Here is a 22,928-nt window from a genome sequence, read left to right as displayed (position 1 = left end):
TTGAAGAAATTTAAACACAAACCCAGAGCTCTAGTTTCAGGAGGGGGACAGGAAATAGGGATAACATAGGAGGAGGAAACTGCAGAGCCAGGCCCTGGGGATATGTGTGTCTGAGCGTCACACTGATTGTCTATGTCAGAGTCCTCAACTTAAGATATTCTGCCTTAGTTCTTTGTACTTGGGATAAGGCTGGGCCAAGGGTGTGGTACAGACAGCTTAGGCATTGCTCCTCAAAGGGTGGTCCTTGAAGCTACAGATGTTCTGAGTCTGTTAGATCTGAAGAGTCTCAGACCTATTGATCCGTTACCTGCATGACAAGATCCCTATGATAATAATGAAGTCTGAAGTTCGAGAGGCTTTACTTTAAGATTTAAAATCCACCCCCCCTCCCGCCGTGTATGTGAGGGGCATGCACATGCCATAGCATGTGTGTATAGGTGAGAGGACAACCATGGGTTCCACACTGTTTAACAAGGTCTGTCTTGTTCATTACTGCATACATTAGGGAAGCTGACCAGGAGACCTGTAGGACTGCTAGGTTTGTGGATGCATACACTACTCTGTCTGCATTTAGCATACAGCATCTTTCTGCTTTTCTTGCAAACTGGGTTCTGGGGATCCAACTTCAGGTTGTCAGGCTTGTGTGCCATGCATGTCCACTGAGTCATCTCTCTAGTCTAGAATTTCTAACATTTATTTTAGAGAAGGAATTTCTTAGGATGTTTAAGCCTTCATGCAGCACCTATAAGCAGTGAAAGAGGTTTTTCAGTCCAGTCATGTTCACAAGAGTGGCTTTCAAAAACAGGGCACAGAAAAACTTCCGACTACACAGGGCAGCCATTCACACTCTCAGATTTAGATGTGGTGTCGGAGGACTGCAGAGCTTGTTCGACTACAGTCCTGCTTCTAACTGCATCTATCTCCAGTGCACCTTAAAGTGCTGAGGTTGGATAGTCCTCTAGGTAGAAAACAGCCTCAATTTTATTGCCACTTTGGTGGAATAACCCACCAGAAAAAGGACAATGACCACAAAGATGAAATGGGCACATTTGAGAGATGTCTCCCATTAACCTTATTGTACCTCTTACAGGAAGGTATATTTTTTTTTCTGGCAAAGTTCTCAGAAAGGGTGTGGTCCAACCTCTTTTGTCTAATGTGGAACAATAAAGAGCATTTACTGCGATCACACAGCCATTAGCAAGTGACAGATCCACTGGTCACATTTAGCCCTTCAGCCTCCAAGCCTTGTGCTGCCCCAGCCCTGGACAATACGATGGGCTGACAGTCAGCATCCATTTCCCTCTCCAGCGAGGTGCTTCTTCCCCCTAGATTTCTGGCTGTGACTTGGGTTCCTGTGATTTGATGCATTCTCAACTGTTTGAAGATGGGAGTTAGCACACAGAGTCGTTGCTCTTCTTGAAAACTGGGTCAAAAGGATGGGCTTGATGCAGCCCATCCTTTGGGGGGAGGCAGAAGGCATGGAAAGACATGTGTTTTTTTTCTAGTGCAGATCTAGAATATGAGATGAGGTTCTGAGTGCACAGCCAAGGAACCCCAATTTGCATGGAAGATACTCCCAAAGGATTAATTCTGGGTCAGTGTCTTGATTCTCCATTTTCTCTATGCTTAAAATAGTGATAGCACCTCTGTTTTCCACTGCTAGCACCCAGCTCTAAGTGTGAGGCATAAATTTACAATGAATGATGAGCTCAGAACAAGCTCTGTGAAGACACACCCTCCCTTACTGGGATGAATATTATTTGAAGTGCTGATGTTCTTCACAAATGTGCTCTTCTTGGGAATTTATATTGTACCATCATCATCTGAGCTTCCTGACACTATAGAATCTAAGAACACCAACATTGTCATACTGGGTATCAGGGAGAATGCCAGTGTCTCATTCAACTGGGAATGGCAGTACTTGCTGAGAGGAAACCCCAACTTAATTAGAAAGGAAAATTTTAATTTTTCTTCTTAATATTTGAATGTAATGTCCCTCCTTCCTTTCTCTCTCCTTTTCCTTACCCTTTGAGACAGGGTCCCATGTATTCTAGGCTTGCCTTGAACTGCCTATGCAGTCAAGGATGTTGGGAGTAACTGTGTGCTACCGTGCCTGTTTTTTGTTTGTTTATTTTGTTTTTTGAGACAGGGTTTCTCTCTGTAGCCCTGGCTGGCCTTGAACTCACAGAGATCTTCCTGCTTCTGCCTCCCAAGTGTTGGGATTAAAGGTATGCACTACCACTGCCTACACCATGTCCAGTTTTATGCAGAGATGGGGACTGAACCCATGGCTTTGTGTGTATCAGGCAAGCACTCTACCAACTAAGCTACAACCCCAGCCTCTGTATAATGTTTCTAATGCTGACTCTGTTCTGACTTCAGCATAGGTTTAACATTGCATTTTTCACATGGCACAGAGGGTACATAGTGTGAGTCATATTAACTCTCACATCAGGGTTTAAAATGAACAACATTTAGGGAGCAATTTAATTACAAAATTCTTACTTATTTAACAATAATGAGAGTTAATAGCACAGGCTACTGTTTATTGGGTGTTTTCTGAGCCATGATGCTCAGAAATTTAGCCACAATGCTAAACACATTAGCTCATGTAAGCCATTGCATCAAGTCTTTGCAGAAGGCAGATTTCATCTTGCAAATGATGAAACTGAGGTCTGGCAAATAAGATCATACTGATAGTAAATGACAAAGTCTGCATTTGAACAGAGACATTCCTGGTTCTGAAGCTTTTGTATATTTTTCCTTCATTTCCCCAAATAGGACCTTCAGAGTTTCATGCAACTTGAAGATATAAATTAAATTCTAGGGTAACCGAAGGATGCTAAAGGGACAGCTTTGAAAAGTAATTTAATTTCTTTCCCTTGTGAAAATACTGGTCTAGGATGAGGGGTAGAACTTAGTGGAAGCCTGCTTCCTTAGTATGTGCAAGGGCCTAAATTCAATTCTCAGTATTGGAAACACACACACACACACACCCCACAAAAAATTCTAAGAAAAGGGACCAGTGGTGGGTTCTTGTGCTAAGGTGATTTGACAAAAACAGGGCATGGCATTGTCCTTACAGCTTCTTCCTCTTGACCACGGGACAGTTTTAGGTGTCCTCATTTTGGTATAACGTGGGAGGAAGAGCTTCCTGTTGAGTCTTTCCTCTACCCCCTCACAGAGGGTCGCATTGGGAATCTCAGGGAGAAGTCGCTCTTGTGTGCCTGTCTCCCAGTAGCTGATTTTCCTTGCTGTTAAAGTGACACAGCAGAGCCTCCTTGTGTCTGTTCAGAAACGTTCTCCTGTTTGCTTACCTTTTGGCGTAAAGGGTGTGAGAAGAGGCAAACTATCCGGACATTGGAGTCTAGACCTTGGCAACTGAGGGATGAATAACTTGGGGCTGTGTTTAATTTCCAACGTTGCCCAAACACTCAAACTGGGCACCAACGTCACGGAGGGTCAAGGGCCCCAGGTCATTTAAGGGTTGCATCAGCTGCTCTTTGCAAGGACTGCTGACAACAGCAGCTGTTTTCCCAAGTGCAGGCTGGAGTCCCGAAGGGAATGAGGGTTCCACACGCCTCACTTGCACATGAACCTTTGCTCCTAAGCAAACACGGTACATTTCACAGGCAGGAACACGTGGACTCAGCTCTGCTGGTCTCGTCTCAAGTGACCTTTCTCCTCTAACTTCTAAGCTTGTTTTAAATAAATGTTTAACTACTTGATTAATTTCAGTAATTTCTGAGGGTAATTTTTCACAGCTCAGATAATGAGTTCTGAATGCTTACTGAGATGTGGGCTATCTCGAAACTGTAAACACTTCAAATTGCTTTGTCTTCCTAATCCTGTCCCTTGTTATGTGGGAATAAAATCCAGTCTTTCTTCTTTCTACCATCTGCATAATTGCCAGCATTCAAAGATGCTTGCTTCTCTCTTTCATTGCCTTTGGGGAAAGAATCAGTTGCTCAACCTTCACTAAATTACTGTTTTTCTGGTTTGTTATCTATCTCTCATTTCCTGAAGACTGGCATATAATTAGTGCTTGCATTTTGATGTTTTTCACTGGACTGCCTTTTCTTTGACGATTCACCTGCTTTCCATTTTCTTCCTCCCATTCTGCTTATCCCAGGGAGGAACCTCTCACCCACATCTTTATTCCATTTGCTTTTTAAAACGCTTTGTGGTTCTTTGGGAGGAGAAAATGTTATCTGCTGCCACAGAATCAGAACCATCTCCCTTGTCATTTTGCCTGAGCAGCCTGGGTCCCATTTCCATTCTCTCTTCTTGGGTATTGGACTTGGTGGCGCCATGTAATCCTGTAATGGAGCCACACTTAAAAGCCAGACGAATTCCTCAGAGAACTATTTCTCTCAAGCAGTCCCATTACCAGTGTTTATCAATGTGTGAGTGACACAGCAAAGTTACTGGGAGGTCATCTGCCAGCACCAGAGGACACTGGGGTGAGGTGCTTCCCAGCATGCTGACCTCCAGTGTTTCTTCCCCGCCTGCTGGACCACAAGCTTGTTACTTCCTTCAGTTATTTATGTCTGGCTCCTTCTTGCCAGTGTGTCTGTTGTTATGGCAGCAGATGTCATTATATGGCTTGTGATAGGGTGCTCTGGATGTTAGTACAATACCATTTTGGAAACACATTGATGAATGTTAGCATGCCCTGCACTTTTTTTTTTTCCTGTTGAATGTTTAAATTCAAGATTTTCTCATTTTTTTCTTTCTTTCTTTAATTTTTGAGACATGGTCTTTCTACATAGCTCTAACTGTCCTGGAATTCTCTTTGTAGACCAGACTGGTCTCAAACTCACAGAAATCAACCTGCCTCTGCCTCCTGAGTGCTGAGATTAAAGATGTACATCACCACACCGGGCTATCTTAGTGTTTGTTTTAAAACCTTTATTCCACAGAACCATCACCCAGCATGGTAGCATTTTCACTTAGTAATATACAGTGATTGTATTTCCATGTTTATAGATTTCTATATGATTGTGATATGATTTTTGATGCCTGCATATATGTGTGGAGGCCAGAGGGCAGCCTCCAATGTTGTTCATCATGCTCTGTCTACTTTTTGGGATGAGGGGTAACAGAGTCTCTCACCGGCCTGGTGCTCACTAGTTAGATTAGGGTGGCTGGCTGGTGAACCTCAGGGATGATCTTGTTTCTGTTACCCCAACACTGTCATCCTGCCCAGCTTCTTTAGAGGGTTCTGGGTTCTAACTCATGCTTGCATGGTGAGCACTTTACAGAATAAACATCTCTCCATCACCGAATCAATGTGATTTCTTAACATTTAGGTTGTGAGGCCATCCTTTAAAGGCTGAGCCATCTCTCCAGTACTCAATGTAGTTTCTAAAAGGAGTGATCTCCCACCCTAGGACATGAGTCTGTCAGTTACTGCCCTTGGTTTCCTACAGAGTGACAGAAGATACTGAGTGCTCCAGCCACATTGGTGGGTGTACCTGAATGGTCAGCTTGAACAGACTGGTGTGAGTTTAATGAGGTGGCAGTTCTGAATACAGCAGCTACCCCAAGTGTTTTTTATTCTCTGGATCTCATTTATTTTTTGGTTGCTTGTTGTCGCATAATATCTTCATAGAGATTAGAATTATTTTCAAACCTCTCATGACAGTGTGGTTGGTGTTCTCATTGCACAGGAAGATGAGAATCAGTTCCAGTCTAGCAGTGGTGTATAATCTGGGTTTTATCTCTGCTGGCAATGGGGGATGGCCTCCTTGAGGTCACTAGTGAGACTAGTCTTTATTATCAGATTGTCGCCAACCCTGTACTTATAATACCATGGTAAAATTTTAGAATGGCATTTTATAGTACAAGATAATATTCAGATGGGGGAGATATGAATGGGAAGTGACTATTTTGGAGGCTGACTCCTCCAAAGAGTGTAGTTTGATCTTTCACAAGAGCTAGAAATACCTCTGTAGTATCATAATATTGTAATGCATTGGAGATTATAACCTTTGGGGTGCCGTTGGATTCCTTTACTTCTCATTTGTAATGCTCTGGTGTCCTCTCCTTGTAAGTAGAATCGAACCCACGCCACTGATTTTCACACGCCAGGCTCTTTGCCTAACCCACACGCTGATTTTCACACGCCAGGCTCTTTGCCTAACCCACACGCTGATTTTCACACCAGGCTCTGTGTCTAACCCATGCCGCTGATTTTCACACGCCAGGCTCGTTGCCAGAGTCTGCTGAGTGCTGGCTCCAGCTGTGACAGCTGTGCTCGGTTCTTGGCTTTTCCACCCCAGTGCAGTGCTGAGAGCTGTGGCAGGGTCAGTATGGCACACAAACTTCTCTCTGACTCTTTCCAGCCAAAGCAAGTCCAGTTTTGCTCTGCAGAATCTGACCCTTGCCACCTGCCAACAACTGGCCCCTATTGCTTAAGAATCCTTCATTCTCTGCACTCTTAGAAAACTGGGCACTTTGCCTGACTTCTTAAAGATACTCAGGTTCCCCAAGCAGCCATTTCCTGAGGTGAAGGCCATGCGTTCCCTCTTCAGTTCTTTAGTGAAATCCACATAGTGAAATTGCTCGTTCTTTACTTCACAGATGGGTAGCATTTGGCATGTTTACCATGTTGTACGGCTGCCATCTCTCTTTAAGATTAGAACATACCCACCATAAGGAAACTTCCCACCAAAGCGTTACTCCCATCAACTGATCCTGGTCTTTTGGGGCTTAGCTATTCTGATTTGCACAATGAATTTGGGGATCACCCTGGTCACCTAGTCAATGCCACTGCACTCTACAATCACTGCTTAGCATGCTCACCTGAGCTCACAATTGGCTTTGGCTGTATCATCCTGCTCCAATTAACCATGACCAAGTTTGTGGGGTGTCTCACAGGAGGGCCTGTTGACTGTGTAATTCCTCTAGAAAGAAAAGAAAATATGACACTCAGACTATGAGAAAACAATGTGTTTGTGTGTGTTCATGTTTGCCCTGTGTGCGTACCTGTAGAGAGCAACATCAGTTCTCAACCTGCCTTCATCACTCTCTAACATCTTTTTTAAAGACAGGGTTTCTCACTGAACTTGGAACTCACCAGTTTGGCTAGGCTGGCTGGCCTGTGAACTCCAGGGATGCTCCTGTCTCCACCACTCCAGGTATGATTACATTTGTGTGCTGCTGTGTTGGCTTTTTAATGGTGTGTTCTAGGGAGAGAACTCGGACACCTAGACAGACAAGAACTGAGAAAACAATGCAAACACGGGGGAGGAGAGTTCTTTTTTTTTTTTTTTTTTTTGAGACAGGGTTTCTCTGTGTAGCTTTGTGCCTTTCCTGGAACTCACTTGGTAGCCCAGGCTGGCCTTGAACTCACAGAGATCCGCCTGGCTCTGCCTCCCGAGTGCTGGGATTAAAGGCGTGCGCCGCCGCCGCCGCCGCCGCCGCCGCCGCCGCCGCCGCCGCCGCCGCCGCCGCCGCCGCCGCCGCCGCCACCACCACCCGGCTGGAGTTCTTTTTTTAAAAAGTATTATTAAGAAATGCTTCATTCATTTTACACACCAACCACAGATCCCCCTCTCCTCCCTCCTTCTGCCCCCAAGCCTTGTCCCCAGTCCACCCTCCATTCCCACCTCCCCCAAGGCAAGGCCTCCCATGGGGAGTCAGCAGAGCCTGGCACATTCAGTTGGGGCAGGTCCAATTCTCTCTCCTTGCACCAAGGCTGTGCAAGGTGTCCCACCATAGGCACTGGGCTCCAAAAAGGCTGGTCATTCACCAGTGATGGATCTTGATCCCATTGCCAGGGGCTCCCTCAAGCAGCTCCACAGCTGTTGGTCCAGAGTTCATGGCTTCCCTCCAGTCTGGTTTGGCTGTCTCTGTATGTTTCCCTGGTTGCAGGAGGCAGTTACAACAGATGGGGAATTACAGTTCTTTGCAATGTTCAATAGCTGTGATGGTAGCCAGGTGAGGTGACATACACCTTTAATCCCAAGTGCTTTGGAAGCAGAGGCAGGTGGATTTCTATGAGTTCCAGGCTAGCCTGGTCTACATAGTGAGTCCCAGGACAGTCAGAGATACATAGTGAGACTATGTTGAAGCAACAACTACTACTGCTACTACTACTACTAGTGATGACAATGGCAGTAGCAGGAACCTAGTCTTAACATAATTAAAAGATAATCAGATGCAAAGCAAAGGATAAGGTCACATTGGGGGAGGCACCCAAATTTCAATTAGGATTTTTTTTTTTAAAAAAGTGGTATTTCTGCTTCCAGTCAACATGGTTTGGATTTACCTTTCCACCTGAGATACTAAAAAGACTACAAAATAACGAGGAAGCTAGACAATAAGAGACAAGGTGGGTGTGGCCATGCACACCTGTAATCCCAGTGCTCAGGAGGCTAAGGCAGGAGGTTTGCTGTGGATTTGGGGCTGTCTTGGTTTATGTAGGGAGTACCAAGTCAGTCAATGCTGCAAAGCAAGGGCCCATAGTTTATCTACTATTAGTGAGTGATCAAAGATTAAAGTTTGTTTTGTTTGAGGAAGGGTCCCATTGCATAGCTGAGGCCACTTTGGACTTACTCTGTAATTCAGCTGGCTTTAAATTCTTGATCCTCCTCTCTTAGCCTTGCAAGTGAGAGACTGAAAGTTTTAATGCCATATATAACAGTATAAAAGTATGAAATATTAAGGAATAAACATTGCAAAGGATACAAGTGCATGTAAACATCAGCTGGGCAGTGGTGGTACACATCTTTAATCCCAGCACTGGGAAGGCAGAGGCAGATGGATCTCTTTTGAGTTCAAGGCTAGCTTAGTCTACACAGAGAATTCCAGGATAGCTAAAGCCGTTACTCAGAGAAACCCTGTCTTAAAAAAAAACAAAACCAACCAACCAACTAACCAACCAAACAACAACAAAAACAACATAAAAATATCAATGAGAGAAATGAAGGAATACCTCAGTAAATTCAGATGTGACATTTCTTTATTTATATGTCAAAATGCCAGTCAAAATTCTTGCTGAATATTGTTGGAATTAACAAACTAACTCTACAGTTGGTATGCAAATACAAGAATTTAGATTAACCCCAATAACTTTCCTCCCAAGAAAGAGCTTTGTAGACGAGGCTAGCCTTGAATTCACAGAGATCCACTTGCCTCTGCCTCCTGAGTTCTGGAATTAAAGGCATATGCCACCACTCCTGGCTCCGGATATCTTTAAAAGAACAAAATTTTAAGACTAACAGTACATGATGTCAAGACTTATTTTAAAGCTGCAACAATCAAAACACATAGTGTTGATGTAATGACAGATAAATAGGTCAATTGAATTGAAAATTCAGAGAGCAGATACAGATCCACAAATATAAGAAAATTGATATTGAAAAGGGTGCAAGAGCAATTCAAAGAATAAAGGACGGTGTTACAGTAACTGGATACCCTATGTTTGTGTATTCATATCCCATACCCAATATACAGTTAGTGCCAGGTGAAAAACAGACCAAAGACTTCTAAGAGGTGAGGTAAAGTTTTGTGGTCTTGGATTAGGTAAAGATGGTTTCTCAGGTCCAAAGCCAAAACATAGTGTGTAAAAGACGACAAAAAAAAAAAAAAAAAAAAGATAAATTGGACCTTGTTAAAACTGAGGATACTAGCTTTGCATTTGCAAAGCTACCATCAAAAGATTAGAAAGACAAACCAGAAGGAAACATATATTTAACTAGTGTGATATACATGCTATATACATAGTTGTGTTGTGTGCTTAAGGCATGATAACAAGGAAAAAAAAACTAGACATGCTAGTACATGCAGAATTTCCATTGAATATTTCCAATCCATGGTTGGTTGGATCCATAGATGTAGAACCCACAAATACAGAGGCCAGTTGTGTTTGATAGATTTGTATGAAGAATATGTTAAAAAAAAAAAAAACCCCGCCGGGCGGTGGTGGCTCACGCCTTTAATCCCAGCACTCGGGAGGCAGAGCCAGGTGGATCTCTGTGAGTTCGAGGCCAGCCTGGGCTACCAAGTGAGTTCCAGGAAAGGCGCAAAGCTACTCAGAGAAACCCTGTCTCGAAAAACCAAAAAAAAAAAAAAAAAAAAAAACCCAAAAACCTAATAATGGAACTTGCACTCCAATTAAAAATAATGAACTAGGATAGACTCTCATTGAGGAGGACACATGACTGGCCAATAAGCACATGGAAATGTGCTCAGTATCACTAGCATTATTGAAAATGCAAATCTAGATCACAGTGAGATACCAGTACATTCCCATTCCAATGACTTGCAGAAGACCTGAGTTCAATTCCAGTACCTACACTGGAGTGGGGATGGGGACTCACAGCCACCTATAACTCCAGCTCCAGGGAATATGATGCTTCTGGACTCTACTATACCAACATACATATGCACATGTACACACACAGAGATACATATACATACATTATTAAAATAATAACACATCTTAAAATAAAAAGTAAAGGAAGTTACTGTTCCTTCCTGTTACTTCTGTAGCAGCTGGGATAATGGTCCCAAAGTAGAATCCTCTGACAGATCAGCCTTGGTTGGCTGGTGGGTCCCAACTTCAGCACCAGGAATCCAGTCCCCTCCAGTGCCTGCAGAGGCAATAAAGAGGCCAAAGGGTGGCTCTCTCTGGGTGTAGATCACAATTAAAGCTACAACATCCAAATGATTGAAGCCTCCCCAGCTAATGTGTTGCTACTATTTTAATCTAATTAGCCTCTGAATGGGAGACTCAGCCTGCCTCAGAGGCAGAATGTGAGTTGAAATTGCTAAGTAATTGCAAACTGGGGGTTTGCTGCATGAACAGTTGTTCTTGTTTTTTTGATTATTTGCTCAACTAGCTCATTGGCTCATTACTATTTAAGACCAATGGGACTTTGCCATGCTGCTTTTTGCAGCACATAAATGAAGCATCTTCAAGACGGCGGTGCTATGAAGGGTCCCTCAAACCAAGTTGGTTTGGGAAAGCTGCTGTGGAATAATCCTTCTGTACACTATATAAATTACACTGTGATTAGTTTAATAAATAAGTTGACTGGTCAATAGCTGGGCAGGACAAGTTTAGAAGGGAAAACCAGATTAAGGACACTGGGAAGGAGAAGTGTGGAGTCAGAGGAGTCGCCAGCGAGACACAGAGAGGAAATAAGAGGTGCAAGATGACAGAGATGTAATGCTGTGTAGCAGAATGTACTTTAGTACAAATGGGTTAATTTAGATTGTAAGAGCTGGGTAGTAATAAGCCTGAGCTATTGGCCAAGCATTTATAATTAATATTGAGTCTTCGTGTCGATTATTTGGGAACTGGTGTGTGGGAAAGAAAAGTCTGCCTACAGAAAGCCATTGATCTTCTTGGCTTCTGAGAATCTTAAAGTACTCTTTAAGCAAATTTCATAAGCAAATAAACAGTGCTCTCTGCTCATTCAAATTACCTTCCTGTTTACCACTGTTCTGTTTAGTTATACCCATTTTAAATTACCTTCAGAATCTTTATTATGAGCCTAGAAGCCATTCTACTGAACCGGCCTTGGTATGGTTAAGTAGTTCTGATGTTGAGATGAGCCTGGTGTGTTTGAGCTCTGGAGTGTGCAGTGTGCATTCCAATTCACTTTTCATCACCGACTGATCTGAATGTGGACTTCTCTGAGCCACAGGCAGAGATTTGGTGAAAAAAATGTGAGCTTTGCACAAAGACTCTTCTGGCTGGTAGGCTTTGACCTCATTTGTTCTCCTTGGGTTATAACTGCTACCCTGCAGAGTCACTGTGAGAACTGAAAATGATCACTGTATGTTAACATTTCATAAACCATGGATCACTTGCTGATGTTCTTACTTCCCTATCTGTAATGCAAAAGAATTCAACTAGGGGATATGAATAGTCCCTGTATTTGTTTCCTTTAACTAAAATGACAAAAAAGCCCTACAGACAGGCTACCTTAAAGCAACACCAATGTAATAATTAAGGGCTTTGGAGACCAAGCATGAACTCAAGGGATGGGTCAGGCTTTTCATCCTCTGATGGCTCCAGGAAGAAATATCTGGCTTCCTCCAGCTTCTTGTAGTTCCAGGTGGCTTGTACTTTTATTGTGATGGACACTCTTATCTATAATTGACTATGTTAAGAAATATGTTGAAAATGGGCACAAAACACTCCTGGATGTGTCTGTGGGGTGTTTCCCTGAGGTGACTGTCATACAGGTCAGCAGACTGAATGGAGAAGACACACTCTAAATGGGAATGTATTATCTAGTAGGCTGGAAGTCCTATGGTGGTATTTTATTTGTACTGAAATGTGATTTTAATTGTCTGTTAATAAATAAAGTTGCCCGGGAGTTAGAGCTAATAGCAAGCCATAGCACAGCTGGGCGTTCGTGGCGCATGCCTTTAATCCCAGCACTTGGTAGAAGAGCTAGGCAGATCTCTGTGTGGTCAAGGATTTGGTTTTACAACCAATGAGAAGACAGAACAGAAAGTCTATATAAAGACAAACACACAGGAAGTAGGTCCCTTTTTGGAGAGGTCTCTTGGCTAGCTGCAGCAGGCGGATAAGGCTCTTAGCTCTGATCTCTTGGCTTTCTTCTTTGCTTTGGTTCTGTGTTTCTTATTTAATAAGATGGTTAGTTACATCTACAGAGTCCCCTTGGAAGGAACAAAAAACTGTAGAATAGAGGATCTGATGCATGATGTGCTAGACTCCTAAGTGGTCTTTTAATAAATTAATAGAAATACTGTATCTTATTAATTCTTTGAGAATTTCATGAACACATGCAACATATTTTGATCATATTCACCCACCTATTCTTTCCCCTAAGTCCTCCCCAATTCACCTTCTTTCATCACTTTCTTCCAACTTTGCGTTCTCTTTTTTAAAATTATAATTCACCAAGTCCAGTTTGGGATATCTATAGTCTCATAGTTGTTGGGTCATCCACCAACACAGTCAACCTACCAGGGACCACAACCTTAAAGAAAACTTTCTCTCCCTCCTCCAAAAGCCATCAAATGTCAGTGGTTTCTCAGCAAGGATATCGACTGGCTTGATCTTATAGAGGCAACCACAGCTGGTGTGAGTTCATGAGTTTTCTGGTCCTGTCAAGTCTAGAAGATATTGTTTTGCTCAGTTCTGATTTAACCTCTGGCCCTTACAATCTTCTCCCCACCTCTTCTTTGATGATGTATAGCCATGGGAGTTAAAAATGTGACAGAGATGTCCCATTTGTGGTTGAGCACTCCGCAGACTCTTAGCTCTATATTTTGGCCAGCTGTCACTTTCTGCCTTAACTGCTGCCTAACTGCACAAAGCAACTTTTCTTATGAGGTCCAAGAACTGTACTAATCTCCCAGTACAGTAATATGAATTTAGGGGCCAGTTGGACACTATATCCATGTATTAAAGTAAGAGTAGTAGGCTTACTCCTGGGGGGTTATGAGCTCCCAAACCATGGTTTCTTGGCCAGATTTACAGTATCAGGTGTGCGTTTTCCTCTGTAGCGTATGACCCACATACAATTAGCAGTTGGGTGGTTACCCCCATAATACCTCTGCCACTATTGCGTCCATAGACATGTTTGCCACAGCAGTCATTCTTGTAACTCATAGGGTTAATAGCTGGGTAAAGTTGTTATTGATGCTTTTCCCCAGTGACCTTTGTAACACCTTCTTGCTCTATGAAAGCTAACCAGCAAGGAGAAAGCTTTCTAATTAGTACAGCTTGATTTCTCTATATCCTGTGAAAAAAGTAAGTGGTATCTTTAGAAGAAGGATCTTTTTGGTTTTGTGAGACAGGGTTTCTCTGTGTATCTTTGGAGCCTGTTCTAGAACTCACTCTGTAGACCAGGCTGGCCTCAATTACACAGAGACCCACCTGCCTCTGCCTCCTGAGTGCTGGGATCAAAGGTATGTGCAACCACCTCCTGTCCCAGAAATAGGATCTTATCATCAAGTTCTGGTGGGCAACCCAGAACAATAGCCACTATAGCTGTAGTTGCCTACACAAGATCAAGCCAGTTAACATTCCAGCTTAGAGTGGGGAGGGACATTCCTGATCAACAACTTGAGAAAAGGCACTGGGCTTTTATTTTGGCAAGCTCTAGAAGTAGCATTACCTCCTATGTAAGGTAATACCAATAAAACATTTTTATCTGTTTATCTATCTATCTACCTACCTACCTACCTACCTATCATCTATCTATCTACCTATCATCTCTCCACACATATGTATATATTTAGGAAACTTATAAAATGGTAGTTCCATTAGGCTTCTTTAAATATCCTTAGTGATAGTTATTGTTAGTTATCCATGCCCCATCTCCTCCTCTTCCCTACTCTCCCTTTCTCTTTCCACTTAAGCCTCCATCCCCATTATCCCCCCTTTTCCCTTCATATTATCTGTGTTCAACTATTCCTCTCCTTCAAGGCCTTCCTTCCCCTTCCCACCAACGACCACTTTCTAGTTTCCTGGATTCCACAGGCACTTCAACTTAAACACACACACACATCTAATGATCTGACAGTGTGATTCACATATGAGAATGTGTAGCATTTGCCTTTCTGGATTTGAGTTACCTCAGCTAGTATAATATTTTACATATCCACCCATTTACCGACAGATTTCATGTCTCTTTATAGTTAAATAAAATTCCATTGTGAATAGGTACCACATTTTCATTATCCACTCATGCAGTGATAGATATCTAGGCTGATTCTATGTCATAGTTGTGAAAGGGGCAGTATGAAATAAACAAACTGTCTCATTATCATCTGTGAACACCAATTCTCTGCTTTGAATTTAGACTTGCATCAGTGACTCTCCAGAGGCCCCTAGGCCTTTGGATGCATTATTGGTACCTCTGGGACTTGTATCTTCTAGGACCCATCAGCCACTGGTTTCCCCTGTTTTGCAACCTACAGATAGCCATTGTGGGATGAGTCCACCTCTGATGGTGAAAATCAACCTAACAAACCCTCTCTTGTAATGCAGTTCTGCTTCTCTAGAGAACCCAGCAGCATACATATCACCCTAATAATTTGTTATGAGTGTTGTCATTTGTTCTAACCTCAACTAGCTCAAGTTGTATATTATGAAAGCCACGAGCAAATGTGACATTCCCATGTTGTATGAGAATATGTTTCTTCAGAACTCACAACTGAAAAATACATCAAATATTTTGCTACAGTGGGTGGGAGTAGGGGCCATATGTGGGGGAAGAAAACCTTATTGGCGACATGTTTATGCAAACTACACAAAAAATAAACAATTCAAACAGTCCAAGGAACTATAATAAAGGAAGTCTGGCCTGCAGGGAGTCGGATTTAACTATTAATAAAACTGAGGGAAAGATAGTGTCTACCAAGTTGTTTTCTACAGTCCTTGAGTTAAGTAAGGGCTTTTGGATTTTTCTTTCAACTGGCAGATCTACTATTCTAAAAATAAAACAAAGCAAAATACAGTTGAGGGTACAAAGGGGAAGATGTTTGAAACCATGCTGACAACAGACAACAACAGCTCCTTATACTTCCAAGGAAGTTTCCATTGAGATCAGTGGTGTTCTGTAGGCAGTCACTCAAATCCTGCCAGCCTGGGGATATTTTCAGAGATTGTGCCAATGAGGAAGTGTCAGGACATGGTATGTCATTGGAAAAGGGCCTAGAGCTGATGCTGCAGGGTCATCAGAGTCATGACCATCAGATTTAATCCAGGATGAAATGACCTTCAGGTGATCTTGTCTGTTTTCCTGTGATCTCTTTCATAACATATTATTTTATCTATAGCAGGAATCATCAAAGTGACTGACTCCACATTAGCTCTATGTTAGCTCTAGGTGTGGACTCCTGGGTGAGGACAACCTTCCCACTGTTCCCTTATGCTGATGGGTGATGGTTGGCCTGGTGACCTATCTGATAGGGCTTCTCTGTATTTCCCATATACCCTGGACCACTTCTGCTGATGATTTTGTTCCAGCAAGATAGCCTCAGAACATAGATTCATATGTATGTAGGTGGGAAGAGAACCTTAAACTCCCAGATTTCTCTTCCTGGAAGGTGGTATGTGGGCAGCAAGCCTGAACTCTTGGAGGACTATGGAGGGAACAGCCTGGACCTTGCAGAGGACACTTTGGCTCTCAGGAACATGCTCTTGGGACTGGTGCTCATTGTCTTTAATTTTACTTCCAAATCTATCCTCCACTCTTCTCCATATGCTCTAGGCCTTGGAAGATGACCTTCAGGATAGCATCAAGGGTTCTCTTGCTCTCAGACTTAAAGCTGGGTTTGTCCTTTGTACAAACCTTAGAGAAATGGGGAAGTGATGACTGGGCATATTTTTTTTTTTTTTGTAGTCTCAGTACTACAGGAGCTAGCCACTTCTCTCTGTCTACTTTTCTGCTGCTCGAATTAGACCCTTTGACCTTGGCCTCTTGGTGTACAGATTCTGGTGAACTTTAGGCCTAGCAGTAGCAATGACATTGTGCACAGCTGTGCTAGCACTTGGGTATTATAATATCCATCAGGTCTATACCTATCTATAGCTTTGTCAAAGGTTTCTTCGTGGAATTCTTCTGAAACCATCTTAAATTCAGTATGCCTGCTCTTCCCCATGGAGACTCCAGCTTGTGAATTCCTGAATGTATAAAAATTGAAAAATAATGCTATCACATGGGGTATTCATAAGCCCAATAATGATGACAACTATGTGGTCAATGAGTGGTAGCTTAAGATATATCTTAAAGTGGCACTGGTTCAAGCTTTGATTCAACACAGTTCTGTCCTTCCAATATGTGCTTAGCCTCCACTGTTTATGAGGCACAGAGCCAGTCATTTTATAGGTAATAAAGATGCTGTAATGAGTTGAACTTAGTCTGTAACACTCACAGCAACAGCTTAATTTCTCTTACTTTTTCCCTTTACACTCAAACATCACTTGACAAATATTTAATAGGGCTTATCAAATTTTGAGTGGCATGCTACTAATACCTGGAGATGAAATAGTGAACAAAATATGTTTTGAAGCATAAACAGGCTACTGGGAAGTGGGGAGGCATCAGTGATATTTTCTCACACTTATCATAGAATATGCTTTACAAACTGATGGAAGGGCTTCAAATGAACACCCATTTCTGTAGGACATAATACTTGTGCTGGACCAGGGTCAGGAACTACTCTGCTTAGAGGCAATGCTAGATGAAATGGAAGGAGCAGAAGGAATGAGCCATGTAGAGACTCATGCACCAAGTCCATGTGCCAAAGACCATTTGGTAACAACACTGTGGAGGTAGATGGAGCAAAATGGCACAGGCTCTGAAGCCAGGGATGGCATTTGGATCTGAATTTAAAACCAAGACTTATCTTGATGGTGCACATTTGTAATCCCAGAACTTTGGAGGTTGATGTATGAGGTTTAGAAGTTTGAGTCCAGACTGAGTGCCATACTGAGCTCTATCTCAACAAACAAATATACAAGCAATAACTTAAAGAAATCTATCAGGGTGTTCTAAATAAGGAAGGGTGCTTCATGATGGTTTCAAGGTTTGAAGGTATCACTAGAGGGCAACAAAGAGAATGGGCTGGAAGATAGGGGGTTCATATGCAAAAATTACAGCCATGGCCATAATCTGGGAGAAAGATGACAGCCTGAGCTGAACTGGTACCAGAGAACATGTGGAGACCTAGAACAATATAAAGACATTAAGAAAGCAAGATGAACAGGAACGTTGAGAGTAGATCGAATGTAGAAGATGAAGAATTGAGGTATCTAACAAAGTCCTACATTGTTGGCTGTGGACGAGAGCATCAAGCTAGAAGTGAAGTATTGGATGATAGTTTAGTTTGGTGTGCAGTTAGTGGAGAAGAACAAATACAGTATTTAGTCTGATGTGCCCCTTGAGACATCTAGATTGAACATATCAAGAAGCAATTGGATACAGGGCTCTGTAGCTCTGAGGATAGGACTGAGCTGAAGTTGGGAATAATTAGTAGAAAACACTTTGTCATTGAAGTCCTAAGCTGGCTCTTGCAGGCTGCCTATGGAGAGAGTTTATGAAGAATTCCAGAGGGGTACCAGGCAAACTAGAAGCGTAGGTGGTAAAGAGACCAAGAGGATGTTGTAAGTGAAGGGAGTAGTCAACAATGTCTAGATTTCTTGAGAAGTGAAGAGGAGAACTGAAAAATAGCTGCTGGGTTTAGCAACATGGAAGTCCTCAGTGACCTTGGCAGAAGTAATTTCATTGGTACATGGCAACCAAAATTAGTTTGAAATCATGCTGGGGAATGCAATGAATTTATACCTTTGGATTCTTCGAACACCTTCTCAGTTGACTTGATGATAAATGACAGCTGAAGAAGGGGAAAGAGGCCAAGGGAAGGATGCACTGGCCAGCCCTCTTTTAGTCTGTTTTAAGATTTTTTTTATTATTTTAAATTGTGTGTGTGTGTGTGTGTGTGTGTGTGTGTGTGTGTGTGTGTGTGTAGATGTGGTATGTTCACATGAGTACTGGTACACGGGGAGGCCAGAAGAGAATATTGGATCCTCTGGAGTTGGAGTTACAGGCAGTTGTAAGTCACCTGATGTGAGCACTGGGCACTATACAGTCCTCTGCAAGAGTAGTATATGTTCTTAGCTGTCGAGCACCTCTTTTCTTTTCTTTTTTTTCCTGAATGGGGTATCATGTAGCCCAGACTTTCCTCAAACTCATTTTGTAGCTGATGACAACCTGGAACGTCTGGTCTTCCTGCCTCTGCCTCCTGTGTGCTGGAATCCCAAGCAAGCTGCCGTCCGTGTGCAGTGCTGGAGACTGAGCAAGCATGCTGCCGTGTGCAGTGCTGGAGACTGAGCAAGCACGCTGCCGTCCGTGTACAGTGCTGGAGACTGAGCAAGCACGCTGCCATGTACAGTGCTGGAGACTGAGCAAGCACGCTGCCATGTACAGTGCTGGAGACTGAGCAAGCACGCTGCCGTGTGCAGTGCTGGAGACTGAGCAAGCACGCTGCCGTGTGCAGTGCTGGAGACTGAGCAAGCACGCTGCTGTGTGCAGTGCTGGAGACTGAGCAAGCATGCTGCCGTGTGCAGTGCTGAGACTGAGCCCCTGCTTCCTGCATGTTAGACACTTCACTGACTGAGCCGCACCCCAGCTCTGGTTTTCTAAGATGTGAGGTGTTTAAACCCATTTTATGTTTATGAAGCAGAACTAGCTGAGAACAGGTAGCTGACTATCCAAGGAGGAGGCTGGCTAGACATCATAGCAGATTTCAGGGAGGAAGCCAGCAAACTGTTTCTTTCCCTTTCTTTTTGTGTTGAAAAACATAATGAATTTAATAATATAAATTGTATACAGATAGGAGTTATAAATAAAAATTAATTTTCAAATGGATAGCCATTAGTAAGTTTGTTCAAATAGAAAAGGAAAATTGTAAAAATAATATACCATGAATGAAAATGAGTCATTTCTATAAAAATACAAGGCAAGTTTTCATGTGAAAGTATGCTTGAAATAATTTTGTATAAAGAATTGGCTTAGTTGTTAAAGGCTAGGCTCACAACCAAAAATATAAGCAGACTGTTTCTCAAAGCTCAGAGACAGGACTGGAGAGACTGCTCAGCAGTGAAGTACACTGGCTGCTCCTTCAGAGGACCTAGCATTGATTCTTAGTGCTCACATGGTGCCTCACAATCATCTGTAACTCCAGTCCCAGAGAATCCATTGCCTTCTCCGGCTTCCCTGGGCACCACAGACATTCGGTGCAAAGACATACATGTAGGCAACACACTCATACACATAAAACATAAATGAAAAAATAAAACCCAGAGCAGGGGCTAGCAAAAGAGGAACAGAAGGGGTTGGACAGAGGCAATGGAGTTAGAGAGGAGAAAGTTGTCCAAGGATAAAATGAAAAGTGCCCAGCTGAGGTTCTTTTTCTTATGTGTGTGTGTGATTGAGGGTGTGTGGGGATGGAGAGGGTCAACATCTGGTGTCTTCACCATTCCCCGCCTTATTTTTTGAGACAGGATTTCTCACTAAATGTGGGTCTCATCAATTCACCTGTCAGATGAGAAAAACTCCTCTCTTTTCCAAGTTGCTTTTGGTCAGTGTTATATAAAGCAATGGGGAAGCAAACCAGGATACTTGCCAAAGACTCAAACTCATCAGAGCCATACATAAATACATAGAATAATGATAATAACAAGGCTGAGATTCCACATGAAGAGACTCCTGAGGTACTTCTGGGTCAAGAAAGCCCAGGCTTCTTCCTTTGGCTGCTGTTCTTTGTTTCTCTTACTTTAAAGAATTAGAAAAAAAAATAGTTTCACGGTGGTTATGCTAATTAGAAACAACAACATAGAACTTGAGTAGAACAGACTAAGTCCTTACACGTCTGAAAGTCTGCTTTGAAAAAGTCCCATTGTCCACTTGGGGAAGAGGAAAGGGATGGGGAGAAGTAGTGGATTAGGAGAGACAATGAGGGTGAATGTGATCAAAGGCGTCTGCATGTATGAAAATGCCACAATGAAGCCCATTATGCTGTGTAATTAATATGCACTATATAAAAAAAGTTCCATTGTTTGCTGGTCACAAGAGCCTCCAGTGAGACCTGTGTGGGAGAATTGCATCCCGGTCTGAGAACCAGCTGAGATGAGCCGCAGAACACCCAGCAGGCCCTTCCTTCCTTGGAAACTACACCTTGAGAAAAAGGCAGAAAAGTCCTGGAAACAGCTAGAGTCTGAGTGAGGCAGCAGTAGTCCCTGGAAGGGGAGAACTGGGCCTCCTGAGACTTGCCATGGTTTCTCCCAGGACCTTGGAGACCAGGACAGAGGAACCTGGACTGTGAGATCCTGAAGGCCAGACAAGCTAAGCATGTGCACTTGAGTCAGCATGTCTGAGTGTCAATATCCACCCCTCTTAGCTGTGTGACCCAGAGAAAGGTAAACCTAAACCACAGGTTCCTCATTTGTGGAAGGGGGGGAATAAATTCTGATTACACTTAATCACAAGGTTGGGGTGGGACAGAATGAGAGAATTCATCTGAAAGAGCCTTAGCTAGATGTGTAACAGCACCCGAGAAATATGAGCGATGATTACATAACTCCTACTTACTTAACAGATGACAAAATTTGGCCCAAAGAGTGAAGTGGTGTTTGTAAGGTGGTCTGGCTTATAGAAGAGCCAGGCCTGGGTCTGTGTTCTTCCTCTGTCCCACTGATGATTAAAAAAAAAAAGTAATATGTTAGTGCCAGAAAGCAAAGCCAAATTCTGGGCTCAAATTCTAACTCTTCCACTGTCTGGTGCTAAATACAAGAGGAAATCTATTTTTAAAAATTTATTAATGTGTTTATTTCATGTGCTAGGGATTGATTCTATGGCCACAAGTATACATGCATGCTAGACAAAGCACTCTACCATTGAGCCTTGCTCCCTGTCCCAGGGACGCCTGATTAAACTTTGGATTCCTCCACTGTGTTATGAGTAAATTCAGGTTGTTACAGGGTCTGAGATGAAAGGCCATGAGGCTGCACTCATGAGCCTAGCAATGACATTTCCCTGCTATCCCTTTTCTAAATCTTCCTCTTGCCTCCTAAGTCAGGCTCTCAGAACTCTCATGTGGAAGAAAGCAGCGGCTAGCCTTCAGCCCTTTAGTGAAGTGTCCATGGCTAACAAGATGGCTCAGTGTGCAAAGGTTTACCATCAGGCCTGATAATTTGAGTCCATTCCCAGGTACCCCATGGTAGAAGGAGAGAACTGACTTCTAAAGTTGTCTTCTGACCTCCACATACATGTCATGGCACATACATTTGCATACATGTACACACAATAACTAACTTAGAAAATAGGAAATACTCATGATTTCTCTGTACTGGCCTTTGGTTCAGAGCCTTAGGAGAGTTGGCCAAACTCAACAGGTACAGGCTCATAGTCCTAGAGAGTACAGTAGAGGCATGTAGAACCTTGAGTGGTATAGTTGGAGTCTGGTAGAGGTATGGAGAAGTAGGGTTCAGGCTGAAATGTGGGGAGGGTCCCAGCTGGGATCAGGGAGAAGCTGAGTTGCTGAAGCAGTCTGGCAATGCCTGTAGCTGTACATATGACTTCATGGGAAAAGAGTGGCTTCGAATGTGAAGAGCAGAGGATGGCCACCAGACACAGACAGCCAGGCCTCTCTGTTGGTGATGACAATGGGTGCTACAGCTGCTACCCAGTTCCTCAAGGAGAGCAAGAACTTCTTCCACAGCTTTTGGTACTGTTGGGTTAGACAGTGCTGGAACTTGGAAGGCAGAGACTGTCACCCCTCCTGTGTCAGGCCTCCTTCCAGGGCAGCCTACAAAGGATGACTGGTGACCTTGGTGTGTAGCATCTTGACTTGCACTGAAGTCAGCTTAGAAGGGTCATCTCAGCCTCAGGGGTCCCTTTGGTCTCGGTTGAGCTCGTTATTGCTACTGTATCATGGCTCAGCATCTTCTGTCCCACCCTGCTGTGATCATCAGACTGTTCAATATTGTCTCCAGGGATGAGAGGGTAATTTCTTAGGAAAATGAGTCATTGGAGCACAGGGTGGAGCAGGTGGGTAAAGAAGAGGAATTAGAGAAAAAGAGGATGCTGCTGGAGGGTATGCCAAGAGACAGTGGGTCCAGACAGGGTGATGCTGGAAGCAGGGAGTACCAAGAGACAGTGGGCCCAGGCCGGGCAAGAAGCTCCAGGCCCACACAGTATGAAGAATAATTGAGATTAACAAGTAGTTTGATAGCAATCTTTGTACATTGGATAAGGGACTCAAACAAGCTGGATGGAAGGCATGCTGCTGGGTCTCCTAGCTTCAGCTCTGACCTTCTACAGTCTGTTCCCATATCATTTAGAATAAAGCAAGTCATGTTACTTTCTAGCTTCAAATCCTCCAAAGGTTCTTCATGCACTATGAGTAGAACCCACAAGTGTCTTGCT

At 43.1% G+C, this 22,928-nt stretch overlaps 1 long non-coding RNA gene across 1 annotated transcript; it reads right to left on the bottom strand.

Annotated features, from left to right (window-relative positions):
- Positions 1-4,992: 4,992 nt before the first annotated feature.
- On the bottom strand, positions 4,993-7,393 carry LOC143273211 (uncharacterized). Its single transcript, XR_013051109.1, has 3 exons — positions 7,082-7,393; positions 6,808-6,908; positions 4,993-6,632 (listed from the first exon to the last, which is right to left on the bottom strand). It is a non-coding gene; the product is annotated as an uncharacterized LOC143273211 (long non-coding RNA).
- Between the last annotated feature and the right edge of the window lie 15,535 nt (positions 7,394-22,928).

The sequence above is a fragment of the Peromyscus maniculatus genome, chromosome 5, assembly GCF_049852395.1.
Source record: "Peromyscus maniculatus bairdii isolate BWxNUB_F1_BW_parent chromosome 5, HU_Pman_BW_mat_3.1, whole genome shotgun sequence".
Lineage (NCBI taxonomy): Eukaryota > Metazoa > Chordata > Mammalia > Rodentia > Cricetidae > Peromyscus > Peromyscus maniculatus.
This window is presented reverse-complemented; position numbering and strand designations above follow the sequence as displayed.